The following is a 24,237-nucleotide window of genomic DNA, read 5'->3' on the forward strand; positions in this document are numbered from 1 at the left end:
CATTTGGAAACCATTTATGACAAAATGATGTTAAATCAGTTTGTGAGGAAAAATATTACTTGCCATTGTTCATGTATTTGTTATTTTGTACTAACAACAATTGAAAAGAATATATAAAAAAATCTTGTAAAAACAAGGTCTTCATACTTAGTAATGAGATAATCATTCGGAATTAGGATATTGTTATTATTTTCAATGTAAATTTTGTTAAAGTTTATGTTTAGTGTAACATTTATTCTAAAGATAAATTTTAAAATAATTATTGATTTGCTAAAGAAGACTGCATGTGGCAGATTTAGTACCTCCCAAAATATTTCACATACGAAAACACTTAATATACTTTCTCCTAGGTTGAACCCTGGAATTTGTTAGACATAAATATTTCACACTGTGGGTGTTCCATAAAAGAACATTATATTGAACTAAGTATGAGAGAGATGGGGGTGGAGTAGGGATTAAGTAGTTTCAGTGTTGCAGATGGTTAACCAACTAATCAAAAATATCAGCTAATTCCAACCTCCAATCCCCCCCCCCCCTTCAAAATCACGATGTTTCTCTTATAATCGCCATTTATATTCGATGCCTTACACTATAAAAAGTAAAAATAATAAAACGAGAAATAAATTAGTGTCTGAGTCTGGATTTTTGCGGAGGCAGAAAATTTACAACAGTAAACATAAACATTTTTGATCCTGGGGATTAGAACAGAGGTCGTGCCCCGCCCCCCCCTCCAAAAAAAAAAGAACGCGAAACTGTTCCTAAAATAAACTTTCTATACAGTTAGAGCATATCAAGGTTAGCTAAATAAAATATCATCTCAAGATTCCATGGAGGGAAAGCAAACTACCTTTATACCCATATTCAAGGGACTGTAAGCGAATATATATACCGAGAAGTAGAGATGCGCGGTTTTACCGCGGTATCTTTAGCCGGTATATTTTCAGTGTACCGTTACGTCGGTGCTTTCCGTCAGTAAGAAATGTACGGAAATTCCAGAGGAAACTTGTTACGACAAAAATGATATTAACACGCTGTTTTCATTATGCATGATTAAATTTTCTTTTTTATAACTCTCCCCCACCAATCTTCACAACAGTTGAATCTATCACAAATTAGTAGTAAATATTACAAATATAATTATATTTATGATCCTTTATCCGCATGTTGGACACGTGTCACATATGCCCAAGCGGTAGACGGATAGAATGTTGTGAAACATATTCGGTCCAACGTAGAACTTTCGTGAACAATTTTGGATTAAAATGAAAACAAAATAAAAAGAAACACACATCATGGTTTAGTTATTTACTAGCGAAACGAAAATGTTAAGTTTATGTATTTCTTGGTACCACTGCGAATCATCCTTCGATTTTCAGGAACATTCTTATTTTCTTTCTGAGCTTTATGCAATTTCTCAAGTCCACTAAATATTTCTTTGTTCGAGAAACCATGAGCTGCACCCCACCATACCGCAATCTAGCAAAGCGGTCTTGAGGAAAGCCCGTAGAGCTATCTGAATTAGAGGGGTACAATACACCAACTGTCCAGTCATGGTTGCTCGCATGATTGCCCATCAACTCATATTCCATCATGACCTTCCAGACTCATTGTCTTGGTTCCTGACTGTCTACGTGAACTTCATGCATAGTAGTGTAGCAGATATGATCGACCCAGGTGCCGAGAGAATCCACGTTACGGCCAAAGTGGTATTCCCGACCCACTTAATGGAACGAATTATGATGGAATACGGGCACTCTTCGGTGCTACCAAGAGTGGAAACCAATTTGCCTTGAGGTTTTCTATTTGGTTTGAAAACCATTTTCGATAAATCTCTATATTTATACAAACTTGATCCAATGGATTGCTACATCAAAACTTAAAAACTTTTTATGACCTAATAGTGACCAAACGTTTTTAAATGTCGTTTAAACATAGTTAAATAGGACAATTAGGGCATTTTATTATGTACACTATGTACTAGAATTACATTTATTAAGAAGTAGGAATTTTTTTTAGACTTGCTGAATTTGATCTAATTGCACAGTTGGCTAACACGTTATTGGTATTTTTTTAATTGTCCATTAGAACAAATGGACTAGATTTTAAATAAGGACGAGCTGGCGTTTCTGGGAGTACATGACATCCAAGGCCGGCTTGCCGAGTTCCTTGCCTTCATTGCCTCTCTCGGACATCGTACATTGACGGAGAGGTGAAACCATTTCCACCCGTCAAATAACCAGGTGTCCTAATGTGACATCATCGCTTCCGACCAATCGTAGCGAACATTACATACTGCTTGGATTGACACATGGTGCGTTCAATTGCAACTTAATACTAACTTCCTTATCATGAGTGCGTGTTGGGTTCATTCCCACTCGTGACGGCCCTACATTCAGGTCGTTAGGGACTAACCAGACCCACGACCTGGTGACCAAATTAATCAGCAGCAGGGGGGGCGAATCGGACATTTTGTCCAATCGTTATTTTGCTTTATTAATACTTTCTGCACTCAGCGGATCCGGTGTCGTCAGCGCCCGGTAAAAAAAAAACGACGTCGTCGTCGGGGGGTCGTCCAATCGTCATTTGGTTTAATTAATACTTTCTGCGCGCCGATCCCAGTTTTGTCAGCGTCCGGTAAAAAAGCGCGACGACCGCGTCGATGTCATTTCCCCCCCCCCTGCTGCTAAGGGGCTATTTACAATGATCTTACAAACAGAGTGATCACTAACTCCTCCTCTTGTAGATCAATTAGGTTATTTGACTGATCGGTAAGTCTGAAATTAATTCTCGTTAAAAACCGATTATGGCATCGCATATAGACCGGATTAATCGGGCTCTCAACGATTAAGAATCCGGGAGGGGCTGTTGGTGAAAATGAATAAAGGATATACCCCTGTTGAGCTTGATTTGATTGCTTGGTATCTACCTGGTAACTCCCTTCGATAACATCACACACTAGATTGATTGCTATCACCGATGCGATATTTACGTTGTATGGAGCAATATGCCTACCACCATCTCCGTTATCGTGTCTGAGGATAGTTGATGGACCGAGAAAATCATTAAGAGACTTTCTTAGTTCTGGTGCGTTGTATCCTGGAAACTTGAAATCGGGTAAATCGGCTTCTGTGATATTATACTCGGTTAGGAATTTTTGTTTATTATCATCGCTGTTATCGGATAATATTTTAACGATTCGTTCATTGATATATTCCATGTCTGATATAAGTTGATTTAACACCTCAACGTGTTTTCGTGCTTTTGTTTTCCGTAGTTGTTCTAGTTGCAATCGGTAATTACGATTAATCTCGATAAAAACACTAGCGATATCATTTAAATTAACTATTAATATGAAGAGCGATTCAGGAGTTTCCCTATACGGAAAATGCCATTCAATGGTATTCCTGTCTTGAAATATAAACCCGCTGGGTAATAACGTGTTTTTCATAATAGACAAATTATTTCGATAACTGGGATTAATTTCATGATACGATTGCGCATTCGTGTGAAATTCCCGCGGACTTTCATGAGGTGGATTCTCGGGCCAACCTAGTATGGTTCTTATTGAACTGTTATAAATATCAACCATATACCCCGGTGTGCTTATTTCAATCGTCGACGATAACGTCGGTTCATGAACCGTAATAGCGATTTTTGATTCTTTTCCTGTGATCGATTTTATCCTGCGTTGAAATTCTTTATTGATTTGTTCTACTTGGTATGACCCAGTTGGTATTGTAACCTCCTTCCAGTCTGGGGTCCCATCGGGTTTATTTGTCCATGCAAAAACCAGCGAATTATTAGGTTGTTGTCCGTTAAATGCTTCCGCTCGGATATTAGGCCAACTGTGATATATTCGCAATTTTGCCAGCGCTATTTCCTTCACTGGAATCGGAGAAGGGAAGTTTACACTGAATTCTGGCTTCGTTGATGTTATCGATATCATACTTGTTTGTACCGGAGTGGTGTTCTCCGCGATCCGTTGAAGTAATTGAAACCCTTCGGGGTTCAGCGACATTATTATTATTCGCTGTTTCTAGTGTTTAATTTCAACACCGAATATTAACAACCTGCTTGTTTTCAGGAGAATGTTTTAAGCCCATTGAAGTGGTTTCAGCCACGTAGTTTCCAGCTTCCAGTTGAAAATCCTCGATTTTTGACATCGCGGAGTCATACAACTGGACCATCGTGGAGAATTCAACATCGGATATAAACGAATTATCTATCGCCAACGAGATCAACCCGGATAATTTCGAGTACGCGTCGGATACTATTTGATGTTTTACTGTATACTCGTTGAGTTTTTTCTGAGAACACGATGATATCTTTCTAGTGATTGCGTTGGCGACTCCAGCAATTGTTGTCGCCGCGGAGATAGCGATTGGAACAGCGATCGGGGCCATCATGGTCACCGTGGATAAAATAACACCGGTACCGGCTACTATACCTGACACCGAGTACACGACCGCGTCGATGGCGGTTATTTTTCGACGGTATTTTTTTATTTTTACACGGTATTGTTCGGAAAGCGTTTTCAAATTCGCGGAGAATTCTTTTACGGTATTGAATCGATATTGATGTGACGTCGGTGATACCTCTGATTCAATTACCTTGGTGGTCATTTTTATTTTAAAAGAGTTAGTGTTTTTAATTACTTAGATACAAATTCCACATACCATGTAATGTTTGCCCTGGTTAAATTTCTATCAACGGCATAAATTGTAAACGGTTCAGTTGCGTCCTTGTCTATAATTGTTGATATTGTATTGTTAAACCCGGATGAACTTGACGATAATATATTAAACTGCATCATTGAAACCAGTGTCAATCGATAAATACCCTTAACAGTTGCGGTAATATTTACTATATTCTGTGTAAGAGTCCAAGTGAATGATCCATGCCGAATCGTGTATACTGTGTTGATGGTGTTCTCATGAGGGATTTTTATTTTTGTCATTTCCTGTATTCTGTCTTTGATATCTGTAACATCAGCTCTGATTGTTTCTATTTCCTGTGTATGCGCGTCTATATCCCCCTTAATCGCTGCAACATTAGTTTTGATTGTTTCTATTTCCTGTGTATTCTCGGTCATACTTTTTTTGTTCGCTGCAACATCAAGTTTGATTGTTCCTATTTCATATGTATGCACGTCTATACCTTTTTTGTTCGCTGCAACATCAGTTTTGATTATTCCTATTCCCCGCCAATACGCGTCTACATTTTTTTTGTTCGCTTCAATATCAGTTTTGATTGTTCCTATTTCCTGTGTATGCGCGTCTACACTCTTTTTGTTCGCTTCAATATCAGTTTTGATTATTTTTATGTCCTGTGTATGCGCGTCTACATTATTTACGATCGTTGTAACATCAGTTTTGATTGTTTCTATTCTTCGTCCATGCGCGTCTGCATTATTTATGATCGTTGCAACATTAGCGCCGATTATTTCTATTTCCCGTTCATGCGCGTCTACACTCCTTTTGTTCCTTGCAACATCAGTTTTGATTGTTTCTATTTCCTGTCCATACGCAGTGATATCATTTATAGTTATTGCAATTTCATCCGGTTTGACATTTTTTTTACCGTTTTTATCAACGGCGTTATCAACCCTGTTAAAATTTTTTCGTAACGAGGTAAATTGGCCCGACAGCGTTGTAAACTCCGAAATTCTATTTTTTATCCCTACAAGATTTGGTTCGGTCACCGTCGGGGTCCCAAAAAAACTAGCAGTAGTGAGTTGTATATCGGTGACAGACTTTTGTATCCCCTCGAACTGATTTGCTTGCGCGTTAAATCTATCATAGAAATTTTTTAACGAATTCGACATGGATATATAATTGTCGCCCAGTGTATTTATTTTTCCATTTATCGTCAAGATGGATTCACCTGATTTAAGTCGTCCGTCGCCGGTATACAACGCGATAGTGTTCTCGGCGGCATTACGCTGTCGTATTAAAACGTCATCCAGCGACACATTACTGGATTTCAATTTACCCTGACGATCTTGAAATACAACTATTTCGCCCGGGTCAACACTGGTTAGATTTAACGTATCAGCGATTTCATCCACGATTAGTTTTTTTATGTCATCGGTGGCGAGCGTTTCCGTGGATTCTTTCAGCGCCGAAACCGGTCGTCCCCAGATATCAATCATTATTATTGTAAAAAAACACAGTGTTTTTAATTAACCCGCCGGGCCTCTACGACCCCACTAGTGTATTCGTTTACAACCACATGAGGTGGTTTCCGCGATGATGAAATCGCCGCGAGTACGTTCAATACCTCACGGCCGCATATCGGTGGGTCACTTAATTGCTGTGTTGGCAGCGTGGAATAAAAAACCGGGGGTGAACACGCCCGGATATACCGCATGAACTCGTTTGGCGGGGCTAACCCGTATGAATCAAAATAGACGATCGCACGCGGATCAATTGCGTATGCAACCCAATGAGTTCCCGCTCCGGAGGATTTATCGAGGTTAATTATACCGGTTTCAATATTCCTTGGTTTTGTCGGTAATTGATCCCTCATAAAAACACCTCTGAAGTTTTTTATCGCTAACGCGTTTGCGGCATCTATTAAATCAAAATTAGACATAGGAGTCATTAAACGGTTCCCGGTAGTCTTAGACCCTTCCCCGAGTACCATGAATACGGGGTTCCCGGTAATCTTAAACCCTTTCCGGCTATGGGTCGTCCTCGTTTCTTTTTTTTATAGCCTTTCCCGGTTGCCTTCTTCAATGCCATTCCCGCCGCGGTACCAACGGCCCCCAACGCAGCCGCCTTCGCCACTGCTGGGGCCGCCGCGGCAATCAACGCTGGAATCTCAGCTAACAACGGAAATATCCCGCCGGTCTTTTCCATGTCTTTGATCGCTGCGGCCGAAAAATCTATTTGAACACCCTTTTTATTCTTCATCGCATCATTGAAATGTTTTATTTGACGCGCCGTCAACGATATCTTATGATTACCACCTGCCATCTGTGACGGCTTTAACGTTATTGTGGTTCCACATTGTTTAGCCGACTTTGATCGTAATTTCTTGACTTGACCATCGGTCAACTCTACACCGACAACACTATGCGACATTTTTATTGTAAACGCGTTTGTGTTTTCAATTACATGTTTTCCACTGGTGCATCAACGATTCTCATTCGTCCACCAACACCTTCCAACAGCATTGATTTATCGCTGAGAATGACAGCAACCGCTCTATAATCAACACCACCCGGGGCTATACGAGCTCGGAAGTGTATATCAACGACGGACTGTCTCGTTAAATCAAGATGTTCCAGCGAAAAGTAATAAATCGGATACAGGTTTTTAAAATCAAGTTGTGATATTTGCAAACCGGTGTCAACGTTTTGATCACGACCCATATATGACAGCATCCGATGATACACGCGAGCAATATGGTTGTTGTCGTAATTAAGCTGTATATCCTCGGATGGTTCCTGTTGTCCGTTTATTCTCAGCGAAACCTCCATGACTCCTAATCGATCAAATATCATATGGCTGCGTTCTTGATTACCCAGTCGATCCCTATTCTGTAGCGCTATAAATATATGACGCGGGGCTGAAACGCCTTGTTTTGATGCCAGGTGCCATGTAAATGTATCAGCGACATTATCCTCTTTAGCATCAGTTGTTACCGCTAGCCAACTTAACAACGATTTTCCCCCCGTTCCATAAATGATAACAATCGTGCTTCCGTGGTAACTGATGGAGTCAACACCGGCATCCACAATGCTATTTTAGTTAAAACGACTTTACCGGCAGCGACACCAGCAGCACGCCATATTGCATTGTTATCATCGCCCCTTCGCGTTAGAGCAATTGTATGTTTAGCCCCATAGATAACTTTTCTAACATTTCTACAAAATCCGAATATGTGATGGAGTGGAATCGCGCATGAAAACTGTCGACGTTGTCCTTGTAATGTTGCTACTCGTGTTGCAAACCCTAGATTAAAATTATCGTTAGTACTTTTTATAATAGTAAAATTGTCACCTGGTCTTGCTCTGCGGTCTGGATTGGCTGCTTCAGCTTGATTAGCAACTGAAGTATCTTGTGGTGTCAGCACGTTAATGTACTGAATATGATCAGCGTTATTAGTGGTATCCTTTGCGAACATCATAGATGGACCCGCCGATCTTGTATAATCATCTGAGTATCTCGCTAGCCCAATTATCGTCGTTGCAACATCAACCTCGCGTTCTATTGATTCAATTTCTCGCCCGTCAATAAGATATCTGGCACTCTCAAATAACGCCATGATACCGTTGTTGACGAAGCCAACTCGAACACGAGGGTCATTTGCGTATGGTGCATTATCGGCAGCATTTGTTACAAGTTCTCCCTCAATTTCGATAAACGCTTCACACGGCAAAAAGTATTTACTGGTATCTTGGACTTGAAGTTCAATTCGCGATCGTAGGTCGGCTTGTGGTGGTTGATAGGAATAAAATTGATAATCACGGACAGAATCATCCCTGCGCACTGGGGCGTCCATATCAAACGCGGGATCAGCGGTTCACGCAAACATTTTATTACTTATCATGTTGATGTTTAATTCATCAACGTCGTTTTCGTCGTAAATTCTTTAAGCCACTTCCTGCTATCGCGTTCATGAGCGCGTTGGTTGTTGCATCGGTGGATGGCTTTGCCAGAGCCGCCAATGACTCTAGTTTTTCTTCCACGGCGTTATTTATTACTTTACTGACATTTGCAGGCATCACTGTCGTTGATGGCATCACCGGTGGTTTCTGTTTTCTTTTTCTCACCAACGATGCTAGTTTATCTCGTGCTGCAGAAAACGCCCTTCCGGCAACATCTCCAATAGCACTAATATCCCTATCACGAATAACATCAATAGCCTTCATTCCTAATTGTTTGGCTAACGGCGCCACTTTTGGAGCCATTCTTGTAAATAACCCCGCAATGGTGCTACCGAGACCGTCTCCGTACCACGCGCGGTATACAGGCAATCGTGAGTTTACCACGTAGACGCTGACTAGTTTATTATGGTTGTAGTGTATAATCATCTTTATTATAAAAACACCAGTGTTTTCCAATTAGTGATTGGTCAATCGCTGTAACGACCGTGGTCATCAAAACCGTCCACGAGTTCGTCTATGAGCGTTCGATATACATTAATGTCCATGATACCACCGGCAAATAACCGCCTGCAAATATCAGCGGCCTCATTGATTATTTCCGGAGAGTTATTTCCGGCTCGTTTCCCTCCGATTAATACCTCCAGCCGTGATATATCACTGAGAACATTACCAGGACAAGTAACGCTAGCGTTGAAACCAGAAGAGTATCCTTTTCCGTGCTTTGGTCTTTCACTTTTTACTTTATTGTGGAATATTATATAATTATTATCACGCGGTGGTAATACATTTTTATGTTTACTTGCCAAATACACTATTCTTGTCCAGTCCTTTAACGACTTTATATTTTTCTCGTAATCGCTATTGATATACATCTCTCGTGTGCCCTTAGCAAAATTTGTAACAGTAAAATTAACTAATTCTTCATCGTCAAGATTTCTGATTGTGTCTATTGTGCTCTTTTTAAGTACATTACGGGGTATATTCTCCTTTATCTCTATTTCTTCCGGTATTTCTTCCGGTATTTCTTCTTCTGGTTCTCTTGCGGTGGCGCCTAGTTCTTCTTCATCGGCCATTGTAACATAAGGTTCTTGTGGGTCCGTTATAGCGAGTGGTGGCGGCCGTGTTGTAGCAACCGCTATTTTCGCAGGAAGTGTTTCTAGAGACTCTTTTGTTTGCTCGGTCTGAGCCGCTATCTTTTCAAGTGCACCGATAACGGGCACAGTTGCACTCTTTATCGGAGCAAAGAGTTGTTCACTTCCAACAGCAAAATCAGTTTGTAGTTGTTGCCGCGTTTGAAGTTGTTTTCGGACCCTGTCTCGTAACGGTATGAACTTTTTAAGCGCTGCTAGCCGCTCTCTGGCCAGCCGAGTAGTAAGTGATTCGCCTACCATTTATTATAAATTGCTCCGTAATTTCTAATTTCCCTGTGGCAGCGTCAGACGCACGTTACCACGACCTATGGGGGGGGGGGGGGGAAATGTATACAACGTAAAAACTCACTTCCGTACGCTACATGCCAGGCTGCACGGAGTTTTCGTCTATAATCCTTCTAATGTTTTTAATTTTATTAGAGATTTCTCGACGTCGTTCAAAAGCCTGTCCGAGTTTTTTTCGTACTGTCTCAACGGCAGTAAATAGTCCAATAAATGCATTTACGTCATTGCCATACAGGTTTTCATTGATCGTATATTGTAATCGCTTTATAAAAGAATACTCACGTGGCAAGGTATATCGACCTTTCTTTGATTGCTCGTTAATAATTTCATAATCGGACAATATTTTTTGGTTATCAAGCTTATCAGATAATACAATTCCTTGATTTTTTAATTTTAAAATCTCGGTTAATATATTATTGATGTCTTCGATATTCATATTCTTATAAAACATCTTATTTCTAAATAAAAAAAAATTATTTTACAAAATGAACCCTGCGTATCAATCCCGAGGTGTGTTAAGTATTAAACAGACAATTCGTCATGAAAACTTCGTCATGGCGACTTCGTCACGGTGACCTTATAATCGGAGGATTTATTTATATACGAAAATCGAATTCTGTGTCCATTTTTACCTGATAAAGCTGTTTGATATATTCGTTCTGCAACAAATCGTACTGAGGCCCTACAAATGTCGAAATATTTTCCTGCCTCATTCATTGACCGAAATATTTTTTCTTCGTGCGTTGATGTATCAAACGATTTGACACCCCTTGCTTGCTTTGAGCATTTACCAGTTTGGCCTTTTTTACTATTTTCACTCTGAGAGATAGCTTGCAGGTTTATAAGAGAATTATTTAGACAATCAGAATCAATGTGATCAATAACGAGACCGTCCTCGATTGGCCCCTTAAACGTTTCATATACCACCCTGTGAACAAGATACTTCTTCTTTCCGGCACCAAACATCAAATACCCCTGATTATTTTTCCATCCAACCGGCTTCTTCAGTCTACGATGTCTAACAACGCCGTCGCGAGATTCCTCGTAATTAACGAGCACAGGATGCGGCTGAAATTCTTGGTTCATTTGTATAATAATACTACTTGTCTAATTCATTATTTGGTTTAATTATAAACCTTTCAATGTAGTCCTGAGGAGTTTTAATGATTTTGTCCTTGACTGAGTCAGCGGTGGGGTCAATGACGGCGTTTTTTATTCGCTTGTCGTAATAACGTTTTAACTCTCTGTATCGCTTTCCGCCACAATTGATACATAATTGTGATTTTCCTCTTACACCAACGTGGCAAACCAAGCACGGGAGGGGGCCAAGAGAACCATTACGAACGCTTTGTAAATGATACCCGCAGAATTCACCTCTACATGATTTATTGCACGGGGTTGTCGACCCAATCATCAACCATTTGCAGTGATTCATTATACTATATTCTTTCATTTAAATACTTGTTTTAATTATATGGAGGAGTTCGAAAGATTAGCAGCAATTAAGCCCTGGAAAAATATTAGGTTTAATCTCGATAGAGTCCTCAAGGACGCACCAAAAGCGTTAATAAACGATAGAACCCTGTTGAATAAAATACGCGATTGTATCAATGAATTCAAGCGTGATGGTGCATCTCATAGTTGGTCAACATTTCGAATTGATGGTGTTGTTGATGCTACCATGAACGACAACCGCGCAGCAACGATAATATCACAACTTGACGGTAAAAAGTATTTCTTCAGAGTAAAATTCATTGTCCGGGTGGAATCAGGTAATTGGATCATACGTGATAAATTTGAACCAGTTCTCAGCGACAAGAAAACAGTTATTGTTAGCCGCGACTCCAAGCCAGGGCTGTTAACCGGAATTGACAGACCATACTATGAACGAGCGTATCCTGAAACAGCAGTTGTCTATGGAATATACCCGTTAAATAAGAAACCTGATATCGGAAAACTAGCGCCGATGAAACAGTCAACGGGGATAAATTGTGTAGCAGAACCAGTAATAGAGCATTTTACAAATGCGTGTCGAGGAAATAAACTGACCGATTTACGACGTAGCAAAATAAACCAATGGGAGGAGACAGTGCGCGAGCGAGGAGCAACCATCAGCGACATAGCGAAATTAGAAACGTCGTTGAGATTTCCAATAACCGTTACAACGATAACCGGTGAAGTAATATACGAATCAAAGTATAGATCAAAGGGAGCCCCAATCAAAATTATTGATCATAACGAACACGCGTGGACGCCCGCGGTCACAATATTTCCACGGGATAGAACAGTAAAGTATATCCCGGGGGAATTCCTGGAAGAGGATGGTTTTCTCGCGGAGAGGAAACTATTTGATGCTATTGCTTGTTTGTGTAAAAACGACCCTGTATCAGTGTGGTTACTTCGCAGCGCTGAAAACGATGCGGATACCTTTGATCAGTTTGTAAGACCAAACGGTGAATTATATCGCACTGAAGCGTTTCACAACAAGATGAAAAAAACCGCCATGGAATTTGAAGAGCATGATGAACAACTGCTAACAAATTGTTTTACGATTCCATCGGTTGCGGCTCATGTTGCAGCAAGGAAAAATGCGTGGAGACCAACGCGCAAGGAATTTCTACCGGATGTACAATCCAGTTGTTTGGAATACTATCACGGTGGACTATGGAACACTGAATACAACCGCGACGCTATGATTTCCGTTGATATGGTTGCCTGTTATCCAGCGAGTTTTCTCGGGTATGGATCCGCCGCTGAGTACTTTAAACGATTTGGACACCCCAGACATGAAATGACTCGTGTTGCTATTAATGGACCACTGCCTGATTTTGATTTAACCGGATTCGCTCGCAAAGTATCATTTGAATTCGCGGCAGGACTTCATCGCTGTTGCTATATTTGGATTGGTAGACACATGACTGAAAAGAAGTGGCTGCCAATAGCGCTGCTACGGTATATGATTGATTGTAGCATGCTTGTATCGTTGATTGTCAGTGACGCGATTATATCATACCGGGCGCAGACTGAAGTCTGGTTACCAGAACCAGAGCGTCTAGATAGCATAATTGACGAGTCCAGAAAACACATTGATGCCGACGAGGAATATATCATCGAATGGTCCAAAAAGATATTCAACCAACGAAACCGCGAGGCAAAAGATCTCGGCAGAAGAATAATTGGTAAGTTCACACAAGGTGGAAAAAACTGCGACTACAAACGATATTGCTCACGGCTGATTATAGATGACGCAGAATATGATTTCGTAATCAAGGACGCAGTGGCAAAAAATAGATACGTGAACTGCAAAACAGCTTTCTTGTCCAATGGAACAAGGTTGGGTACAGTTGTTACCTACAGCGATGGAGACAGCCCGGCATATCTACATTTGAGGGCGTCTATGCTGGGTTACGCCGCTATCAATTTATTCTCGATGATAAATAGATTTCCCGACACCGCGGTTAGAGTTGCGATTGATTCATTTTATATAGACGTAAAGTATAAGGGAAACATAGCCGAGTTTACTAGTCCGGACGAGAGTTGGGGTATATGGAGAATTAAAAATGAAATACGACGCGATTATTCCCCGTCAGCAGATGTCACCGTTGAAAATAATTACTTACGCGGTGATAATCTATCAGAATGGTCTAATGCACCACCGTGTTCTGATCCAATTTGTAGATATAAAACAGTTTATTTAAGCGGCTGTGGCGGGTCGGGAAAGACGACTCGGGCAATTGAATTATTTCGAACGCGGGCAAGTATAATCGTGCTTACACCGACCCATAGACTAGCGCGAGAGATAAAACAACGAAATGTTGACGCCGTTACTTATCACAGCTTTTTTCGATACAGCGGCGGTGAGTGAACTCCTGATCGAATGGGGGAAAAATTTATTCCTGAGGTTATCATCTGGGATGAGATATGTACTGTTTCGTTAGATGTTTTACAAATGTTTCTTGAGTGGTTGCTGCGCGCGAATACAGCGGTGATAATGTGCGGAGATCATGGCCAACCACCACCATTTGTCGGCGAGGGTCCACATGATTGGTTAAAGGGTTTTGTGGACTATTATGAAGAAACCGATACTGATTACCGAGCACTTGATGAACAACTGCGCGAGGTTAAAAAATTAATCAGATTACAGCCGGATAGAGTTCAATGTGAAATAATCCGCGAGGTGATTCCGGAAACGCCGTTAAATGAATTCTGGGAAACATGGAGACCAAACGATTTGATTGTAGCGAGTAGAAAGATAGTCAGAGACACACTTCAGCGGAAGTTGTTTGCGTTGCATAAGGAAAAGTTTCCAACGCGTCCACTGCCATTATGTTATAGACCCGCGGACACACGGCGGCAGAACATTGAAGTTGAAATCCCGGGCCCGACAGCGTCAGGGACAAAAAAACAAATTCTTGTGCTGAATGATATTGTGCTCGTTGATATCAGCGTCGTCGAGGACGCGCTACGTGCTGATAAATCCCCGTGGACGCTAGGATACGCAACGACAATACATTCCTCGCAGGGATTAACCATCACGGACACAATTGTTTGGATGGTTGATAATCGCATCGAATGGTCAAATCTAGTCTATCTTTCAGTGTCCAGAGTACGGAGAATGAATCAGCTTCGAAGAATTGTTATTGACGAAGCCAGTGACAACGATGACATTATTGATGCTAGCGTCATTGATAGAAAACTCTCGGGTTACCGCCAACAGGATAAAAAAAAAAACAGCGGAGTTTTGATATTGATGCCGAATTAATAATTGCGTTACGACAACAACAGAATAATCACTGCGCGAGTTGCAATTGTGTAATGCGCTGACGTTATTCGGATAAAGACGCTCGCCAATTTACCGTGGACAGGATCGATAACAGTCTCGGTCATATCCGTGGTAATGTGAGGTTAACTTGTCTTGAGTGCAATAGACGCAACGGCGCTAGTTAAGGCCACGTGGGGGTAATTGAGTATCATCAGGTATCACTTGTAGTTGCTCGCGAGTAAATCCGCGCTGAGGAGCAGTTGAATCCAGTCTATAGATCGGTGGTCTACCAGTTAATCGTGTTATCGTTGATATGTTATGCGTGGTAACACTCCAAATAGGATCAGTAGCTCTTGCTCTGCCGCCTTCAAGTTCTCCTGGTTCATATAAATATCTAACAGTGACATCGCCGAGAATCGGCTTGGAAACGCTATCTATTTTTGATCTTCCGGGTATATACTTTTTTTTAATCGCGTTGCTGGGCTTCATGTTGATTGCTCGGGTAATCTCGTTATTTAACGCTGCAATTACGCCTGGTAATCTTTTAACCCATTCACGAGATCGTTTTTCCTGGATGAATTCTTTCGCGTATTGATATCCAAATAACCGTTCAGCAAGAGTCCGATTGAATCGTTCAACAATTGCCTGATCACGATGTAGCGCAGTATGACCTCGTCGTATCGCGACGCTATGATGTTTCAGCGTTGATAAAACAGCGCCGCGAAATTCATTGCCAGGATCAACTTGTAATAGATTTGGCCAGCGCAGAGGACCCCTTCGGTAAATCCGCTCAAACGCATCGGCTACTTCAGTTGCTGACTTTGTTTTTAACGGCTCCGCTTGTTTGTATCGACTCGCAACATCAACTACGGTTAGCGCGTATTTGTAACCGTTGTCATGCGGCAGAAATAGTATATCAGCCTGATGAACTTCATTAGGTACGCTGACATCAAAGCGCGAAAAGTTGATTTGTTTAGGCGGTGGTAGATAAATTTGCCATATAGCCTGTTTGGATAACCAATTAGCCGCAGTGGCCTTTGTTACCTTTGCAGCGCTTGCGAGTTTACCAATTGCGGCCTTCCCCTTCCAGTATCCTCTCGGAGAATAATAGATGGATTCCATGTTGTTATTATAAACGCTAGTTTTTTCAATTACCAGCGCGAGAAGCTCCGCTTCCAATCATTAATTTACCTTTCATAGCCGATTTTACCAACCATGAAGCCAATTTTTCTTTGAATGATTTATCAGGAATAGCATTTAACGCGTGAATTAATTTTACATCCGCGATATGACGCTGTTGCAGATCGCTACTTTTGTAGTAAGCAACATCATGAGCATGACACGCCTTATCGATAGCGTTTATTGGATACTCACCGGGTTTGGGCTGATTTTGATCATCGAGTCTGATATCTAATCGTGTTCCGGGGCCACAGTAGCTATATCCTGGGAGGTGCTTTTCTCCTGGATACTTTGCCCACGGTGTTCCGGGGAGTTTTGATAACTTGGCTGCAATATCACCTCCTCGCTTTTTTTTAAAGCATCCCCGGGTCTAGCAGAAATAAATCTAAATTTCTTTGTACCGCATTGTACACACTTACCAGTAAGTGCCGATCTGTTATTTCTTGTTGTAACGGTTGTCATATCATTTGTGCCAGTACGCACTCTACACTTCACACAATATAGATCCATAATTTATGTATAGAGATATGAATATAATTGATTTTTCGGCGACTAAAACAAGAGAACCAGTTAAGCATGTTGCAGCGTTACCAAACTCGATCCGGATGATTATCATCGGACCATCTGGATCCGGCAAGACGCAATTGTTACTCAATTTAATAATGAGATGGATGAAGTGGGATAAGTTGTATTTAATCGCCCCTAGCGTGGATGATCAACGATGCTACGAGGTGTTGAAAGATTTTAACGAGAATGCATCAGCGATCGCTGAAAAAAATGTTATTGAGTTTATTACAGATATCAATGATGCACCAGGTATTGATGATATTGATGGCGACGTTAACAATCTAGTCGTGTACGATGATGTTATGTTAGACAATCAAAAATACACAGCTAGGATATTTTCCAGAGGGAGGCATAAAAACACCGACGTGATATATGTCACTCAACGATACACTCAGATTCCAAAAGTAATCAGAGACAACTGTAACATTCTTGCCGTATTCAACGGCGTTGATACACACACGCTACGAAATATCTGGCAAACTTGGTGTGGCGGTGACATGGACTTTAATGGTTTTCGAAACTTTTTTAGTCATGCTCAGTCGACCCCACATGGATTTGTAACGATAAATTTACATGATCCTCGGACACGATATCGTATCGGACTTGACCAAATATTCGGTTAAATTGTAACTAATTTTCATTGTAAATAACTTCTTAGCAGCAGGGGGGGAGGGGGGGGCAATGACATCGACGCGGTCGTTGCTGTGTTTACCGGACGCTGACAAAACTGGGATCGGCGCGCAGAAAGTATTTATTAAACCAAATGACGATTGGACGACCCCCCCGACGACGACGTCGTTTTTTTTTACCGGGCGCTGACGACACCGGATCCGCTGAGTGCAGAAAGTATTAATAAAGCAAAATAACGATTGGACAAAATGTCCGATTCGCCCCCCCTGCTGCTTAATCAGTGCTCTTTGAACACATAAATGCATGGGGGATTATGTACTAATTCCTTCCCAAGGAGTAATTTAACATCCAGCTATGCTGGAATAAAGCGTCGTAGATGCCTAGTCGGGCGAAAACGACGTAAATTTAAATAATCAAATCAATCTTTGTTCGTTGAGTTTTATGTTTACTCACCGTCTGTGATTCATATCTTGCCCGAGTGTTGGCTTAACACTCGTAGTTTCTCTGCCTATTATATCAACAGTGTAACTAGAAAAGTGTAGTCTTCAGTATCAACGCTTCCTGTCTCAAATGTCAGTACGAAGTACATGCTGTAGGGTACATTTAATCATCATGTACAACAGTTAACATACACATATCAAATTTATCTACTATAAGATACTAGTCATTTTTCGGAGGTGGGGGTTACGAGCTGGACTATTTACTTTCCTTTAATCTCTTGATAACTTATTTTTTCTTTCAAATAATATCATTGATGTAACTTAGTGTCATTTTGCTATAAATCAGAGCAAGATATTTTGTTGATTAAGAGACAATAATTAAACAAAAAGGTGTGAGGCCCTTGCCCCAGAACATTTGAATTATCGGTCACTTATATATTTGCGGTATGCCGTGGTACGTCATCATCATCATTATTTAAATTATAGACGTTTTTGTCCATACGGGCATGTACGTCTGGTTAATGTCCATAAGCGGACTATTTAATTGATCCCGGGAGAAGGAATTAGAGCCTCATCCCCCAGGCATTACTGTGCATAAAAGGCACTATTTAATTGAGCCGTCAAGTCTTGGGTCAATATGACTGGCTTCATTGACCCTAACGACCCGAATGTAAGGCTATACTCGGGGATAGACCCAGCACACACTCGAGTTAAAGGTAGCAATTCAGTCTGCATTAGCTGCGCTAGGTGCTAACCAATCAGTATGTGACGCCAGTAGCGATTGGTCGCCACTATGACGTCACATCGGGACACCTAGGTCTTTTTTCCCATGTGGAGGGTTAATTAATTGTTCATGTATTTAATATATGCTATACACGTTTATTAATTTAACGTCCGGGGGTGGCGAGGAGGAAGGTTCAGTCAGGGAGGAGCATGAGTAGTATATAGGGACGATATAGGGTCTATGGGAATTAGCATTAAAAACACCCCTGGGACGATATAGGGTCTATGTAAATTTAACATGGACAAAACCCCTGGGACGATATAGGGTCTATGGGAATTAGCATGGACAAAAACCCTGGGACTGTATAGGGTCTATATAAATTTAACATTAACCACCCTGGGACTGTATAGGGTCTATGTAAATTTAACATGGACAAAAAACCTGGGACTGTATAGGGTCTATGTAAATTTAAGATTGGAATTTGGGACTGTTGAGCGTCAAATGGAACAGGGTCGGGACCCTATTTTAATATGGCCCCGACCTGATGGGTCTATGGAAATGGAACAGGCGAAAATTGAAACAGGGAGGGGTCTCTATTTTTTTAAAACAAAATAAATAAAAAGGGGTAGGCAATGAAAGTCAAGGTCTTTTCGAGATATTGGAGTGGCCCTGAAAAGGGCCTTTGGGTTTTATGTTAATATTAAGATATATTAACATAAAGGGCACCGCATTGGTCTTCTTCTTGTCCTTAGGCTGCGCCTGACTGCAGGACCGTAAATCAGAACTCTTTTGAGGCATCCTTGACGCTCCACATATACTCTTCGCATCCACAGACTGGTGTCTGTCCTGTGGACAACTGTCCACTTGGATCGGACATACATAGGTATGTCCGTCCGGAACATCATAGAAGATACAAGGTTTGAAGATTGGACGTCGGTCCACATGTTGAGGTGCCGAGAACAAGTGAAGGAATGCAGTGAACTGCACTTATTTATAGGGAGAGGAAGGATTGAAACGGATTGAGTCCATTGACAAATCCAAACACGCGTTACAAAATTCAGTCAGCCCGCATCCAATCCGAAGAGATCAGTCTGCGTCGTCACGTGGTCTATATAGATTCGCTAGCGCCTGTGCGCAGTCAATTCATGCGACAGTTTTTCAACATGACGGAAACTCAGAAAACGATAAATTGGGGTGCACCAACCGTGGAGACTACCCAAGGGAACCCGGACTTACTTTCAGAAGAGGTGAAATGGGATTTTGTGGATTTTCTTACCTCGCAAGAATTTGTTCTGGAACTTTCGCCACCTTCTGCTTCATTACCGCATGTGGAGAATTTTAGACAGAGACAGAAAGAAGAATTGGAGAAATTTATACAACGACAAAAGGAAGCGGAACAAGCTTTTCTCCTACAGCAACAGCAGCAAGAAGAAGAGGTAAGAAAAAAAACAACAACAAGAAGAAGTAGCAGTAGCAAAGAAACAAGGGTGTGAAAATCAAACGGTCACGGTACTGTTAGACATTTTAGCGGAGTTAAGAAGTCTGAAATAAATGTATCAGACTTCTTTATCACGACCAAAGAGAATACGACCTTCCCGAGCTAAACACTCCAACCCTGTGACTAAGCCTATCGTGCCACCCTCAGTGATTTCAACCAAATCATCATCAACAGTACGCAGTCCAGAAGTAGGCCTTGGCCGTGGCAAAGGCTTAAGACAGTTAAAGTTGATTGCTTAAACTCACCCCTACACCAAAAAAGGCCCTTTTCAGGGCCACCCATGTCTCTCGAAAAGAGATAAGCTTTCAATTGCCAATAACTAAAAAAAACATTTTACCCAATAGTACGTGTCTGTGTATGAGTGTGCGTGAGTGTAGGGGTTTATTTTAAAATCAAAACCCAAAGACACTTACTTTTTATCGACTTTCTATTCTGGTACAAGTTTTACAATTCAATTCACAATTCACAACATAACACTTTAAAAAGTTCATACACTTCTTCTGTCTCATTGTTTAGTCTCTCTGTTTTTTAAATTTCTTCACCGTTACAGTCTTTTCCTCCTCTTCCTCCTCACTTTCTTCCCTTCTTCTTTTCTTCTCCTGTTTCTTTTTCTTTACTCGGCTGTTTTCTTACTCCTCTTCTTCTTCCTCTGAAGAATCCCTCTCTTCTTCTGACTCCTCTTGTTTCTTTTTGGGGCAATCTGGAGACCAATGTCCTTTTTCTTGACAATGATAACAGGTATCTTGACTTTTGTCTCTTCTAACCCCTTTTTTTCTTTTTTGACGGTCTGGACACTCTGAAGACCAATGCCCTTTCTTCTGACAGATATTGCAAGTATTTTGACTTTTATCTCGAAAGGAAGGTGAGTAGCCCGACGACTGGTCTGAAGAAAATTTTCTAATGACCCCTCGCAACGCTCTGATGAAATGTTCGATTTGTGTAGTCTCTTCCATCGTTGTGCTCGGTTTGAGAGTGAAATGAATAGTGAAAGGACAAGACACATACCCTTTATATACGATGGTCTGCTATGACTATAAATTAGTCCGTGGTGTTTAAACTTTAGTCATTTGACTTTTTGCTACAAGATGAAACGATCCAATTCATTTGAGAAGAAAGAAGAAAGTAAGAGGCAGAAACGTGATCTATCGCCTCGTACCAGAGCTTAAGTCTTGGCACAAATTCATGCCAGTGATTTTGAAGAGGACATGAGTGAACCGGAATTCAAGCCCAGAGAGTCTTCCTCTAAACAAAGTTCACCACCCTTAGTCAACCCTGAAAAGTACTATTCCGTTCGAGAGACAGAAAAGCGCTCCTCTAGAAAATTTAGAACCACGGCTTGCACGTACAGTGTGAAGTTTAAAAATTTCAAGTCCGACGTACCGTTAGAGAAAGCAGAAAGGTTCATCACCAAGATGTGGGATTCTCTGCTTACCACACTCAAGCGACAATGTCAACCCAAAGAAGACGATCGTTCGAGACTTTCCATACAACACGATGGCTTGAGATCCCCTGTTTGGATCGAGTTTAGTAGCCCTGCAGAATTGACCCCTTCCAAAGTTATGGACAAAATTCAACACGTACAACAATCCAATGACCAGTTTGACATCACCGACGGAAAAGCCACACTGTTTATGATCCACGTCTCTCCTCCTCAAGGGACCGGACAACGGAAGAAGATGTTACTGGTGAACGACCTTCGCAGCATTAAGCGTAGCCTCGTCCAAATTCACAGTTCTCAAGACCAGATGTGTTTAGCCCGGGCTGTTGTGGTGGGACGAACCTATACCAACAAGAACGACACGGTAGAATGGAAAAGAGACTGGGAGAACATTCGACAATCGGACCGAGCCAAACAACGAAGTGAAGCAGAACTCCTGTTACAACAAGCCGACCTGTCCACAGACACACCCTGTGGCATTCCTGAGATGCAAACATTGCAAGATATCCTAGCTTCACGCTACACCTTGAAAGTGCACCCTCAAGAAGTGCGTGGGCCTCTGTTGTTTCGAGGCCAAGACTTTAAAGATGGAAAATACATTCACCTCTATCATCACGATGACCATTTCGATACCATTACCAGTATTACCGCATTCCTGGGATACGGTTATTACTGTGAGAAATGTGACTATGGATATAATAATCGAGAGCAACACAAACATTGTGGATCGAAATGCTCAGGATGTTTGGCCTCTCCACTCTGTCCGAACGAAGGGCAAGAACGAGTGCATTGTCCTGCTTGTCTGCGCACGTTTGTCAGCCCTGCCTGTTACCAACAACATCTGAAGACGCAAGGTTCACAGCAGAAATGTACTTGTCAACTCCTGAGATTGTGCCCTACGTGTGGACAAGGCATATGTACAAACAGTGCCAAGGCGCACGTATGTCGAGGAAAGAAAAAATGTCACATTTGTCACCGAATCGTGGACTTGGAACACGAATGCTACGTGCAAAAATACCAACTCCAACCAGACAAAGAGCATGGACACAAGAAGAAAGGCAATTTCATCTTTTACGATTTCGAATGCATGCAAGAGACCGGCATTCACATTCCTAATTTATGCGTGGCTCATCAAGCGTGCGAGAAGAGCATTCAAGAACTTATCTTGAGTCATTGCCCTCACTGCAGCAAGATTCCTGGAGGGCGTGAAAAAATCTTTCGAGGACCGAACACGCTAGTCGATTTCGCCCGATGGGTCTTAGACCCCATCGACAAGACGTGGAGCCAAGAGGACATCGAACGTTACGGAGATTGTCATCGTCATGCCACGGTGATGGCTCACAATTTCTCCGGATACGATGGACAGTTTCTTCTCAGATACTATACGAAACATGGCACCGAACGTCCTAAAGTCACTTTGAACGGAGCCAAAATCATTTTCATGCAAGTGGGACAAGTGCAGTTTAAAGATTCGATGAGCTATTTGGCCATGCCTTTGAGTCGAATGCCTAAAACGTTTGGAATGACAGAAATGGATAAAGGGTACTTTTCACACTTTTTCAATACGGAAGCCAATCAACACGCCGTTCTACCTCATTTGCCTGAAGCTCACTATTACGACCCCGACAACATGCGTACCGAACAACGAGAAGATTTCTATGCCTGGTACCAGGGTCATGCCTCCGACTCTTTTGACTTTCAGGAAGAAATGCTAAAGTATGGTCGTTCCGACGTGGACATTTTACGGCGATGCTGTGGAAAATTTCGAGAACTGTTCATGGAACACGGAGGGGTCGATCCTTTTAAAGAAGATTGCACCATTGCCAAAGCGTGTTCCTTAGTGTACCGGCAACGATTCATGCCTGAAAACACCGTGGCTGTCATCAGTCCTCAAACGACCAACTATGTCAAACGTCAATACTCGGTCAAAGCCCTACGCTGGTTACATTACTTGTGCGACAAGAAGACAAGTGGATTCAGCATGCCCGCTACGGAGGGGGCAAAAAGACCATCGGAACGCATTCGGTCGATGGTTGGGACTTAGAAAACCCCAAGATCGTGTACGAGTTTAACGGTTGCTTATTTCACGGATGTCCCGTAAGGTTACCCTGACCGTGGCACAAAAATCAGTTTTTACAACGAGCCATGGAAGACTTGTACCAGGCCACTTGTCAGCGATGCCTAAAGTTAGAACAGGAAGGACACCAAGTGGTGGAAATATGGGAACACGAATACGATCACCGTTTGAAAACCGATCCCGAGTTTAAACGCCTCGTGGAAAGTTACCAGTTCATGAACCCCCTGAACCCGAGGGATAGTTTGTACGGAGGAAGGACCAATGCCACCTGTTTGCTGTACCAAGCTGACGAAGAGAAAGGAGAAGAAATCAAATACTTGGACGTGTGTTCGCTGTATCCCTACGTGTGCAAATATTGTCGCTTTCCTGCAGGGCACCCACAATTGTTCACCGAACACATCGACCTGTTAAACATTCGACAATACGAAGGTTTGATCAAGTGCAAAGTTTTGCCTCCCACGAACCTATACCAGCCCGTCTTACCTCACTATTGCCAAGGCAAACTGATGTTTCCTTTGTGCCGTACTTGTGCCGAAGCGTGCAACCAAGATCAACCTTGTAAACACACCCAGGAAGAACGGGCCTTGACGGGGACGTGGCTCAGCGTAGAATTGTTCAAAGCTCTGGACATGGGATACCAACTGTTAGAAGTGTACGAAATTTGCCACTTTCCCAAGACACAACAATACCACAAGGGTGACCACAGGCAGAAAGGCATTTTCACCGACTACGTGGATGCCTTTTTGAAACTGAAGCAAGAAGCCAGTGGCTATCCTTCCTGGTGTCACACTCCCGAAGACCAAAAGACATTCAAAGAGAAATACTGGGCACAAGAAGGCATTACTTTAGATCACATCGAGAAAAACGAAGGC

The sequence above is a fragment of the Sinohyriopsis cumingii genome, chromosome 4, assembly GCF_028554795.1.
Source record: "Sinohyriopsis cumingii isolate HCF-2022 chromosome 4, ASM2855479v2, whole genome shotgun sequence".
Taxonomy (NCBI): Eukaryota; Metazoa; Mollusca; class Bivalvia; order Unionida; family Unionidae; genus Sinohyriopsis; species Sinohyriopsis cumingii.